Source organism: Tenrec ecaudatus, chromosome 4, assembly GCF_050624435.1.
Source record: "Tenrec ecaudatus isolate mTenEca1 chromosome 4, mTenEca1.hap1, whole genome shotgun sequence".
NCBI classification, from domain to species: domain Eukaryota; kingdom Metazoa; phylum Chordata; class Mammalia; order Afrosoricida; family Tenrecidae; genus Tenrec; species Tenrec ecaudatus.
The window spans coordinates 52,705,149-52,718,085 of record NC_134533.1 but is presented as its reverse complement, the minus strand read 5'-3'; the positions used below and the strand labels follow the sequence as shown (position 1 = coordinate 52,718,085).

Genomic DNA, 12,937 nt, shown 5'->3' with positions numbered 1-12,937 from the left:
CTCAGGGGTAAGCAATGAGTTACGAAAGGAACCCGAGTATTCATTTTAGTACCAACTATTGCACGGGGCACATGATGTGGCCCTGATTCTGGAGCGGGTAATGCATTGGGCTGTAAACCACCAGCCAGGGAGGACAATGCAGCTTTCTGCTCCTGTAAAAAGTGAGTCTCAGAAACCCACAGGGGCAGTTCTGCTCTGTCCTATAGGGTCATTAGACCTTGGAATTTGTGCGCTGACAGGGAGGGATTATGTGGCGCTGTGGGACAAACACTGGGCTGCTAACTGCTGGGTCAGAGGTCCAAGTCCACCAGCTGCTTGCAGGAGGGAAAACGAGGCTGTCTGTCCCCATACAGAGTTAGTCTCCGTCTCTGTGCACAGGATGCTGAGTTGGAATTGGCTCGGTGGCAGTAGGATTGGGTTTGCTATGTCCCAGAAGCTTGCTTATCCTCCTCTTGTACACAACCATCCAGAGGTTCAGAAGGGTTACATTTCTTGCCCACGATCAAACAAGGGATGAGTACCAGCTCTGGGTTCTAACATCGTTAGTTGTCTGATTCTAAAGCCTATGCTCTTGTACTTCGTACAGATATAGATATGGTTCTGACTGCTACCCCCAAAGGATGTGGACACTTAACATGCTCGGCTGCTAGCCAAAAGGCTGGAAGGTCAAATCCCCCAAGAGGCACCACAACATTAGCCATGGAGAACCCTATGGGATGCCATTCTATTCAGTCGGGTCACATGTGGGGTCGCTGCCAGGATCAGAATGAAGCCAACGGCGTCTGTTTAGGAACATGACGATACATAAAGTGCCCACTGTTGGGTGGCCTTTCCCTCCATCTCCCTCCCTCCTGTGCTCCATTCAAATGTTTGTTCTCAGGTGCACCTCTGTCCCACCCACCCCAGGGCCCCCATTATTCGCCCTGACCTTCCCCGCAGTGCTGACTTGCCCTCGTGCCACCAGCCTGGAAGGCTGGCTCTTCGTGCCACCAGTGACGAGTAACACGTGTTGTCAGTCCCATTCCTGTGACGGGAAGAACCTCTCAGAATCCACATCCTTCCCCCAAGGGACGATCTAACTGCCCCCCGGGAAGCATCTGTGCATGCTAGCGGAAAGGAATGACAGAGGAAGAAGAAAGAAAAGACAAAATCGCTCAGAGCCTGAGCAACACGCAAGCCCCAGATGGGGCAAGCGAGAAGCTGGCCAGTGATAAAGAGGGGGGCGGGGGAGGATGAAATTTTGAAAAAGGAAAAATGGCCTCTCTTCTCCCAGATAAGAGAAAATTCACCACACTCATTCAGTTGTACCAAGTGCCACATTTGCTATTTCAACAGGAATGCCAAATCCTATGAGGCATAGATTATTAACAGATTCTCTGCAATAAATATGCATAACCATGTGCGCTGTATAAATTCTTTATACATGTTTATTTTAACAAAGAGAAACTTTGCATAAGAGACAAAACACCGAGTAATGCATATTAAATTCTAGACAAATCTACTACATACTCTGTTCTTAGTATTAAAGCTTCATCTGGCCCCACGTTCAACAAATGGTTTATAGTGGCAGCTAATAAACAGCCTTAGACGTTTGCGAGAAATGTCAGCTGATTGCAGGAGTGAAAGGCTTCGTGGTTCTCGGGATCAAGCTGCTTGTGGACAACTCTGATGCCAAGCAGTTCACGGGAGTCTGACTCCTGGGCATCCTGAAGGCGGGAACAGGATGTAGTTCAAAAAGTGCCTGGTATATTTTGATTCCTGGGAGAAGGTCCACTCAGATGGACTATTTCATACCTTTGCATGTTCTGCTACTTTGACCACGGATATAGCATTTACCTGGTAGTCTATGGCTCCACCTGGAAAGTCCAGCTCAAACACTGCCAGTTCTAGAACCTCTTACTTGATGACTCAGCTCTTCCCAGAAGGGGGAGCTCACCCTCCTGGGAGTCACTTCTAAGACTGGGCGCATCAACTGCTAGCATGGACACCGCAATCCAAGCTTCTCAGAGACCATCTCTTACTCATCGTATGTCCCTAGGAAATAGTACCGGGCGGGTTTACCCAGAAATGAAATATTATATCTGAACGTGAAAAGCAAATCAGCAGAAATCCACCATTTATCTTCTAAAGGTACCTTGCTAAACCACTGTTACCATAAAGTACTGGGCTGCTGGAGGGAGGATTTCCGGTATCACCTAGCCCAGCTTTTTTTTTTAAATCATTTTACTGGGGGCTTGTACAACTCTCATCACAATGCATACATCCATCCACTATGTCAAGCACATTTGTACATTTGTTGTCCTCATCATTCTCAAAACATTTGCTTTCTACTTGAGCCCTTGAGATCAGCTTATTTTCCCCTCCCTTCCCGGTCCCTCCTCCCCCATGAACCCTTGAAAATTTATAAATTATTATGTTGTCATATCTTACACTGTCCGACGTCTCCCTTCACCCACTTTTCTGTTGTCCCTCCCCCAGGGAGGAGGTTATATGTAGATCCCTGTAATTGGTTCCCTTTCCACCCCACCTTCCCAGTATCGCCACTGGTCCTGAAGGGATTATCTGTCCTGGATTCCCTGTGTTTCCAGTTCCTGTCTGTACCAGTGTACATCCTCTGGTCTAGCCAGATTTGTAACGTAGAATTGGGATCATGATACTGGGGGGTGGGGGCGGAGGGAGCATTAAAGAACTAGAGATAAGTTGTATGTTCCATCGGTGCTACACTGCACCCTGACTGACTTGTCTCCTCCCCGCGACCCTTCTGTAAGAGGATGTCCAGTTGCCTACAGATGGGTCTTGAGTCCCCAAATCTGCACTCCTCCTCATTGACAACAATCTGATTTTTTGTTCTTTGATGCCTGATACCTGATCCCTTCAACACCTTGTGATCACACAAGCTGGTGTGCTTCTACCAATGTGGACTTTGTTGCTTCTGAGCTAGATGGCAGCTTGTTTACCTTCAATCCTTTAAGACCCCAGACACGATATCTTTTGATAGCTGCTAGCCCATCTTTCTAACACAGAAGGTCACAGGGAAGCGGGACCTGGCCCACGAAGACACACTGGTTGTTAGCTGCCTCCTGTGATCGAGAGCAATCCCTGTAGCTGAGGAGCCCCACACTGTTGAGGATGGGAGGAGGAGGGGCATGTCAAGTGATATCAAATGAAGACTGCAGAGGTAGAAGAGACGAGGCCCTCATCCCTAGAACTGGGAAGGTGTTATTTAAAGATACTAAGGGTTACATGTTGGGCTGCTAACCACAAGGTCAGCAGTTTGAAGCCACCAGCCATCTGCGGGAGAAAGACAAAGCCTTGTATACTCATAAAGAGCTACAGTCCAGAAAGCCACAGGGGCAGCTCTACCCTGTCGTATAGGGTCGCTCTGAGTCAGAAACCACTCGGTGGCAGTTAGAAGCCATGCAGTTTCATCTGAGTGTCAACATGTGCGGTCCACAGTGCAAAGATTATTGTTATAAGTTAACAGGTGAGAAATGTATAGCTCAGAGAAGCAGCCTGACCAGAGCCCCATGGCTAAGCCACATCTCCTTCTGTTATCTCGTGGGTCTACTGGACCTGTTGTTCATGATACCGGGCCACATCGCTGGATAGCCATGCACTTCCCTCACTTTTGCAGGGTTAGGCCAAGACAAGCTCACAGGCCCACAAAGTATCCCAAACTGGCACACTGGTCCTCTACCAGAGCTTGTTAGGACTGGCCCAGGCTGCCTGCCTCGTGGGAGGTTTGCAGGAAGCCGATAGCTGAGAATGTAACTTCTTAAATGACCCTGCTGGGAAGAGCTGGCACGTTGCTATCTGTAAGACTGCATAAAAAAATTATGCTATCCCAGATCCCACAATGAAGCTTTTCTTTCACATCAAATAAAACATCTTAGAAGTTTCTCTGCTATTGATTATTGATGTGCATGACAGGCAAAACTGCCAAAATAAGGTGGCACCGTTATTTCATCTCCAGTAGCAACTCAGCCATTCCACTTACATAGCGCTTTTCACCTTCAAAGCACTTCACAAAGATGAACTAATTAATCCTCGTGCTCCCTGGGGAGGCCATAGACTGTCTGTTAGAGACAAGCCCAGGAAGCAGGCAGACTTGGACATCCGGCTTGCAGCCTCCTGCCTAAGTTTGGTCAGTCGCATAGGTGCACTCTCTGCATCTGGCTGTCTCTCTCCAAACACCCTCTGCAGTATACGGTTCACCAGAAAACAGGAAGGACCTTTTATTTTTTTCTTTTCTTTTCAACACACATGTATTGACTACCTCTTATATGGCAGGCGAGTTCATAGGCACTAACTCAGCCTGCATACCAATTAAATGAAGCACGGATTATTAAACTCATGGCATAGATGAGGTTACGGGACTTTAGAGAGATTAAATGACTGAGTCAAGTTTAAACAACCAGCAAGTAGTGGAATCAAGAGCTAAACCTGAGTCTTCTGACTCTGCATCCAATATTATCACCAATGATGAAGAGACCTGACTGATGAGAGAGTAGGGAGAGGAGATCAAATTAAATTGATATGTTTTGTGCTGTGTACCACACTGGCATATTTTCCAGGAGGCCGTGATGAACTCAAGAACTATAAGTGCTGAAAGAAAAGCAATAAACACATGAGTTATAATTTTAGGTCACCTGGTATCATGAACCCATTTTTCATTTTTAAGCTCATTAATGCACCCTCGAGACAAGTCTTCCTTGTGCTGAAACACACCATCAAATCCAAACAGCTTCAGAATACAAATGTCACAGATGAATCTTTCCCTTAACGAATCATATATTACTGTGATAAAAAATAGATAAATGTCATCCAAAAAGTATAGGTAAGTGCCTCCAGATAAATGATAAATGAAAGGCCTGACAAAACAGCTCAAAATAAAATCAGCAAGTAAAATAACACATAATGGCAAGTCCATGTAAGAATTAACTGAGATCATCTAGGGATCTAAGAAATATACCACTCAAAAGGTCTCATGAAAAATAGACTATGACAGGAGCCAAATGAGCAGAGCTGACAAACACAACCTAGGATGTTTGCAGGGTGCATTTCAAGACAAGGACTGTCCTGGCCGGCTTGACATAAGGCAGCATTGAAAGAAAATGGAACGTGGAGGGTCACCGAGGGGCGGAGAGAAGGAAGGAACCATGACACGGAAACCAAAAGACAAATCGAGTGAGAGAGGATCACATGGGAAGGAGACTGGGAGACCAGGAGGATGAGCCCAGTAGAGCAAGCTGCAAGCAAATGCCAATTTGGGGGTCTGGAGCTCACCTGTCGGACCAACAGTCACCAAACCTTTTTGCTTGCACTCCACTAGCAGTAAAACATTGGTTAATAAACCACTAATAGATGTATGTCCCTTTATCTATTAATGTACATACTTGTCTCATGCACATTTTGGTCAATTATATTTCTGTAATCTTAATAATACAGACTATCAAACATACTGGGGGGGTGGGGAACGGGCAGGGCGAAATAAATGCTTAGAGTAGTAACCATAGGTTTCCTCCCCATATCCTAGCACTTCATCTGGCACACTCATATGACAGACTAGGGCGAGTTTTGAACAGGGGTGGTGTGGTAGTTATATGATCTGTTGTCAATTTGAGGGATTACGAGCGAAGGCGTGGAGTCTAGCCTGTCAACCATTGTATAGCCAATGAGGACTCTGTGTGGGCATGGTCTTCCCCTGAGGATTCTGGGAACTCCTGTATTTCCTCCTGGAGGCGGGAGACTCTCTCTCTCTCTCTCTCTCTCTCTCTCTCTCTCTCTCTCTCTCTCTCTCTCTCTCTCTCTCTCTCTCCTCACTCCCTTGGAGACTCTCTACTGACAAGGCTCACTACCTAAGAGATATTTCTGAGGAGAAGCACAAGCAGCTATCCTAAGGCAGTCATAGTTTTGGAACTGAAGAAACCACGTGGAGACCCCTGCCAGCGCTGAGATGCTTACAACGCCACTGGATCCACAAGACTTCCAACCCACTGGCCTTTGATCTTCCTGCATTCAGCGTCATTACATGTGTTTCCTGAGTCTGAAGGGGACTTTATAGATTGGTATCGGACACATGGGCTAATATTGGACTTGTGGACTTGATCTGGACTGAGCTGGGATGTTTTCTCAATATTCAATTACTCTTGTATATAAACCTCTTTCTCATACACGAGTGTCTATAAATTTGTTTCTCTAGTCTACCCGGACTAACACAGGTAGGGGGAGGCCTGATTAAAGTAATGCTTTGGGATTTGGACAATAGCATTGATAGCTAACACTTCTGTTATTTCATTTAAGCTGCTTCCAAAGCTGTTGATTGTGGATCCAAGAAAAACAGAAGCTTTATTGTCATCAGTCCTTTCTCCATTTCTCATCATGGTGCTTACTGATTCGAGTGCAAGGATTTTTTTGTTTTATGTTGAGGTAGAATCCAGACTCAAGGCTGTACGTTGTGATCCTCATCAACAAGTGTTCCAAGTCCTCCTCACTTCCAGCCAGCAAAGTTGTATCATTTGCGTATCGCAGGTTCTTAATGAGCCTTCCTCTGATCCCGGTAACACGTTCCTCTACATGGAGTTTACTTCGCACATTATTTGCTCGGCATTCAGACTGAGTAAGAATGGTGAAAGGATAAAAGCCTGACACCACTTTCCTGATTTTAAGGCATTCACTATACCTTTGTTCTGTTCAAAGGGCTGCCTCTTGGCTGATGTACAAGCTCCTCCTGAGCACATGGACGTGTTCTTGAACTGCCATTCTTCATAATGTTGTTCACAATTTTCCACACAGTGAGTCAAAAACACATAAACCTCTTTCTGGTATTCTCTGCTTGTAGGCAAGAGCCAGCTGACATCAGCAGTGGTCACCCTCATCCTATGTCCTCTTCCGAATCTGGCTTGCATGTCTGGCAGCTCCTCGTCAGTGTCCTGCCACCCCTCTTTAATTATCTTCAGCAAGATTTTACTTGCGTGTGGTATTATGGACACCTAATGGGCAATCGTTCCCACAGTGGAATGGACACAGGTGCAGATCTCTGCCCGTTGTCCTCCGAATGTCTCGGCACAGACGGTGAGTGCTTCCAGCACTGCATCTATTTGCTGAGACATTTCCACCGGTGTTCCAGCAATTCCTGGAGTCTTGCAGCCTGACTTCTTCAGAGCCGTGGTTCTTGATCATGTGCCACCTCCTGAAATGACTGGCGAGTGATCAGGGCTTAATTTTGCTACAGTGACTGTATTGTTTCCATTGTCTTTTGATGCTTACTGCATTGTATCACATCTTACCCAGAGAATCCTTCCACATGAGCACTCAGGCTTGAATTTCTCCTTCAGTTCTTTCGGTGAGAGAAATTCCAAGAGGTTCCTTTCCCTTTTGGCTTCTCCTGCCCATTCTTTGTCCAGTCCATTAAAATAACTTTATTTGTCTTCTTGAGCCACCCTGTAAAATCTCTTCAGTTCTTGTACTCCATTTCTTCCATTTGCGTCAAGAACAAAGTTCTGAATCTTGTCTCACCCCATGTTGGTCATTTCCTTTCTGTCTTTTTAATGATCTTTTGCTTTCTTCAGGAGCCCTGGTGACATAGCAGGTTAGGTTTTGGCCTATTAACCACAGTCAGAAGTTCAAACCCGCCAGACTCAGTGGAAGAAAGGTCAAACTTTCTGCTCCTGTAAAGACTGGCAGCCTCAGATCCCACAGAGGCGGTTTCACTTCTGTCCTACAAGGTTGCTATCATCAGCACTGAGTCAGTGCCATTGAGTTTGGGATTTTGGTTTGCTTTCTTCATGTATGATGTCCTTGATGTTATTCTGCATCTAAAGACGTGTCTTCAGTCCTTCATGCTCAATGCAACAAACCTGTTCTTGGGATAATCTCTAGACTTCGGCCAGATGTACTCAAGATGGTACTTTGGGTCTCATAGACTTGTTTTAATTTTCTTCAGCTTCACCTTGCATATGAGCAGTTACGGTCTGTGCCACAGTCTGCCGCTGGCTTTTTTCTGGCTGATAATATTGAGCTTCTCTATCTTTGCCTTCCACAGATGTAGTTCCCTATGTATCCCTTCTGGCAAGGTCCACTATGTAGGGTCATATTTATGTTGCTAAAAAGGTATTTCCAATGAGTAGGTCACTAGTCATGCCAAATTCTATCATGTGGTCTCCTAAGATGTTTCTATCATCAAGGCCCTATTTTCCAACTACTAGTCCTTCTTGTTTCCAATTTTGGCATCCCAATCAGCAGTAATTATTAGTGCACTCTGATTGCATGTTATAGCCATTTCAGACGACAGAAGTTGGTAAAATCTTCAATTTTTTCACCTTTGGCCTTAGTGTATGGTACGTAAAGTTGAATAGAAGCAGCTCTATTACCTGGTCTTCCTTTAGATGTATGGAATTACCCTTTGAACAGCATTGTACTTCAGGGTGAGATGTTCTTCTGGACAAAGAATGTCATACCATGCCTCGTCAATGAGTCACTCTCAGGAGAGTAGATCATATGATTGACTGATTAAAAATGGCCAATACTAATATACTTCAGCTCATTCATGCCTGATACGTCAATCTTTAAATGTTCTGGAATACATGTGACAACTTACAAACTTCCTAGATTTAGACTTTGTACATTCCATGTTCCAATGAATGGCTGTTTGCAGCTAATGCCTCTCAGTTTTGATTCACGCTACATGATAGCAAATGCAGGTTCTAAGAGCTTTCCTCAAACCACGCTACAAGGTGGACTGCCCCAGAGAAGTGCTCCAAATTTGCAGAAAGAAAGAAAAGTGTCCCAAGAGCAGCTCATACCAGGGACTTCCACATGTCACAGAGGGCACTGGGGACCAGCCACCACCACTGTTTACCAGAAAACAAAACTGGCACACAGTTGACCAGAGCCAAGGACTCATAATAGCCAGCAACTAGCTGTTCATCATTACTAGAGCCAGGTGCTGTCCTGGGTGCCTCGGACTGCAGCAGGGACAAAGGAGACCAAACTCCCTGGCCTCATGGAGTGTCCGGCCCAGCAGGAAAGACAGATAATAAATGTAATAACATAATCCAGGCAAATGCCTGTCGAGGGACGCCTGCCGGGGGGCAATGTCAAGGCATGGCAACCCTACAGCGCAGGGCAGAGCTGCGCCATGAGAGTCCGGGGCTGTGATTGCTTCTGGGAGTAGAAATCCCCACCTCCCTCCCACAGAGCAGCTGGTGGTTTTGAACTGCCGATCCCTGTGGACCGCAGCCCAACATGTAACCAGTACGCCACCAAGGGTTCCCTAAGTGTGATGTGATCAAGAAACATAAAGTAGGAAAGGGGGCCGGGCTGAGCAAGGAAAGGAGGCAGAAGCCCCGACCAGCACCCAGCTCATGGTACCTCCTTTAAAATGACACACACACAAAGGCAAAGACCTTTTACACTTCAGAGACCCAGCCGGCTGATAATGTCGGGACAGTGAAACTTATTCTCAGGAGGGTGACGGCATGGAAGGGAGCCGAGATACGCAGGAAAGCTCTGTGTAAACTCCAAATACAGCTGCTAGTAACACTGAGTCTCCCTTTGCAGCCAAGTGAGCAGGGAGTCACCGCAGAGGCTGGACCATCAGCCTCGGCACCACACGGCTATGCGGGCTGAAGGTTCGGCCTTCCTGCTCCTGCTGGGAGCCCGGCAGCATCGGGCACTCCTGGCACCCCTCACGAAACCCCCGACTGAGGCCTGAGCTTCTGCAGATGTTTCCCAGTTCATTTCGCATTCAAACTCCAATGCGACTTTGTACTTTCAGATACTCATTAATAACATTTTAACATGTAGATTGCTGCCCAATCTTAGCTGGTAATTAAAAAAAAATCATCCTGCTACCCTCCCTACCAGCAAGAAAGGAAACTGCACCCCAGGGCTTCTGCAGCTAAGACTCGCAGCCTGCAGAAAAGCTAGTGGGAGGCTCCGGTTGGGGAGGAGCAGGAGAAACCAAAAAAGAGGAGGAGGGAAGGGATGGTTTTCCCCTAAGGATACACTGTCCGAGTCCTGGGCAGGGCCAGAACCAGGACTCCGTTTCCCGGTGGCTTCTCCCTGCTGCTGGATGGGAAGTGGGCAGTGAAGAGGCAAAACTGCCCGCTCTCACTACACCATTCTCCAGAAAAGTGCCCACCTGGACGAGGAACAAGGTTGCAGAAGGTTCAGGAGGTAAACCTGGTCCATAATCAATACAGACTCACCACCCATCCAAGCAAGGAGGGGGCTCGGAGTACTGAGCATCTGCCTGCTTCCAGCTGGGAAGAGAAGTCTATGAAAGAAAGAGACTTGCCCAAGGTCAGACAGTGAGTTAGAAGCTAAGCTTAGACTAGAACTCAGGCCACCCTGGCTTCTAGCACAGCTGCCCACTGCTTCCTAGAAAAGTGCCAGTCGGCCTCTCAAAGCTGCTGCCACAACCTGTATTGCCTAATGATGAAAGGCTCCCTGGGCTCCCGGGGCAAGGCCCCTCCCTGCCTTTCTACCCCAGATCATTTCTTCGAAGGCCCAGCGCCTCAGGGCTCTGGCTCAATCTAGAAATGCCATCCCTGGCCCTGAAGATCACCTTCAGATATTGACCCCTCCAAGAAATAATCAGCAGTTTCCAGCTCTGTGAAGTGACAGGAAAAGAAAAAGGGGCTAGTGGGGGGGTTGGAGAAGGGGGGTCCAGGCCTGGCACACAGCTGTTGGTTCTCACTGAGGACAATGACTCACGGCACCCGAGCTGGAAGCTGGAGCTCAGAAGGAGCCCAGGGAGCTCCGCACAGCCCGGAGAGGCTGCAGTTCCCGCACAGGCCAAGGCCTGCAAAGGGGAGCTGCTGGCTCTCCAGGTTCCTGCGGCAAAACCGAGCACCTGGCCACGGGGAAACAGCGCCCCCTGCAGCCCACCCAGGGGCACCACTCAGGATCCAGACGGACACATACTGTGCTGGGACCAGGCCCTCTTACAAAGGCTACTGATGCTGTCCTCTAAGGAAGCCTGGGCTGTGCCTCTGAAAGCCCACGAGTCCCTTCAACCCCACAGAGAGACTGTTTGTACAAAGTCTCCTTGGCTTCCGACGAGAAACGGATTTTAAGATCTTAAGACTGTGGAGACAAAGGTTGTCTCCAATCTTTAATTTGGGGATGTGGGGGAGCTCACCCCACAGCAGGACAGCGTAAGGGAGAGAGCCTTTCGTTTGTGATCAACCAGTGAGGGCAGCTTCGGACATGACTTGGGATGGTGCCTCTCAAAATCCCTCTATCTAAACCCACGGCTGGCCATCTATCCCAGGTTCTTCAGGAAAAGAGGACCTGAAAACTCTACCCGTGCATCTGAACGGGGGTGCTGGCAGAGCACTGAAGGAACCAATCATCGGCCTTGGAAGGCGTACAGCCAACATGTTCCTCAGAAGCCAGGACGGGATGGTGAGACTTCATCTCAGGTACCTTGTACATATCATCAGGACAGACCAGGCCCTGGGAAAGGAAAGGTGGCTTGGTAAAGTAGAGGAACAGCAACAAAAAAAGAAAGAAGAAAGCAAGCCCTGGACAACAAAGAATGACACGGTGGCTGCGACAACAGGCTCACACCTGAGGACAACTGCGGACGGTGCATGCCCGGGCAGCACTCTGCTCTACTGTATGGGAGCAGGGGAGCAGAGCCACTCAGCCTGGGGCCAGCCGGAGAACGTCCCCAGGGGAGAAACCAGACGACACCGTCTTTCATCAGCCCAGGCAAGAGCAGTTCAACCAAAACTCCAAGCAAGCACTTGGCCGCACCCTACTGCCCAGCCTGCCTCTCTAGGCACTCTGCAGTTGATGGGTGACAAGGCAGTTTTACATCCACAGTCTCATATGATCCTCACAACACCCTTGTGACACTGACAAGGCGCTGCTGTTTAGGCCCGGTTCCCGTTGCGCAAAGTAAGGCCAGGTCACGAGGTAGAGCGAGCCCACCACGTCTCTTAACCTCTCCTCACACTGAGATCGGAGTGAGCCCTGCTCTAGACTTAGCCAAGTCGCTCTATGAATAGAGAGGAGGGTTTTGCAAAGTCCTAGCCAAGCGCCTGGCACACGATGAAGTCAACCTACCCTATGCATGCCCTCCCCTCGGGGGGCAGTTACAGAATCCCAACGCAGCTTGGCTCAAGGCCTTAAGGAAGGCAGCCTTCCTAAGAGAGCTGTCCTGTGGCCGGTGACAGCTCCCCAGAATGGCAACCAAGAAGCTGCTGCCTCCAAGATAGGAACAGCCACGCTAGCTCCTGTGAGAGGGCCCCCATGCGGGTCCAGAATACCTCAGCCCCAGAGATGAGGCCTGAGGCTGAAGAGAAGCAGGAAGTCTCCAGAGAAGAGCCTGTAAGAGCCAGCCTGAGGCGGCCTTTCCCTTCGCTGTGCACCTTTCCACCCTCCCTCCCTTTCCCAGACCTTCCTGCTGTGCCTTCCGCTGAGCTCGGAATGAAGCCTGAACAAAGGCTCCATCCACCACTGCTGTGTCAGTCTCCTGTGATCTGTGATCGGAGCCCCAGCTATGGAAACGGAAACAGTGCGGATGACAAGCCCCAAGGTGGGGCGCCCGTCGACACGCCCAATGCCTACCTGTGGGAAACTTTTCCATGACACCAGCTCCAGCGTACAATGAAGCGTGTTCGTCTTTCTTGAACATGGTATGATGGTGAATACTTTCCTGAGTACACACCTTCCTTGCTTTCAGGGAGAAAACGCCTCCATGGCGTGCTCCAAGTCACGGAGATACTACGGACAGACTTGTCGGCTTCTTCTCTCTCCACTCAGCAGTGCAAGGTCGCACAAGTCTGCCCTGACCCGTGGAGGCTCTCACACAGGAAGGCACTGTTTTCAACCTGCTGAATGACCTCTGGCAGCCGCGATGGAAATGGCAGCATTGCTCAGCAACAACTCAGTATGCCCAGGGCCCAGCCATACCTGCTGAACC

At 48.5% G+C, this 12,937-nt stretch overlaps 1 protein-coding gene across 5 annotated transcripts in view; it reads right to left on the bottom strand.

Annotated features, from left to right (window-relative positions):
- The window catches only part of SERGEF (secretion regulating guanine nucleotide exchange factor), a 230,265-nt gene that overhangs the window by 171,035 nt on the left and 46,293 nt on the right, over positions 1–12,937 (bottom strand). The gene's annotated exons all lie outside the window — the stretch shown is intronic.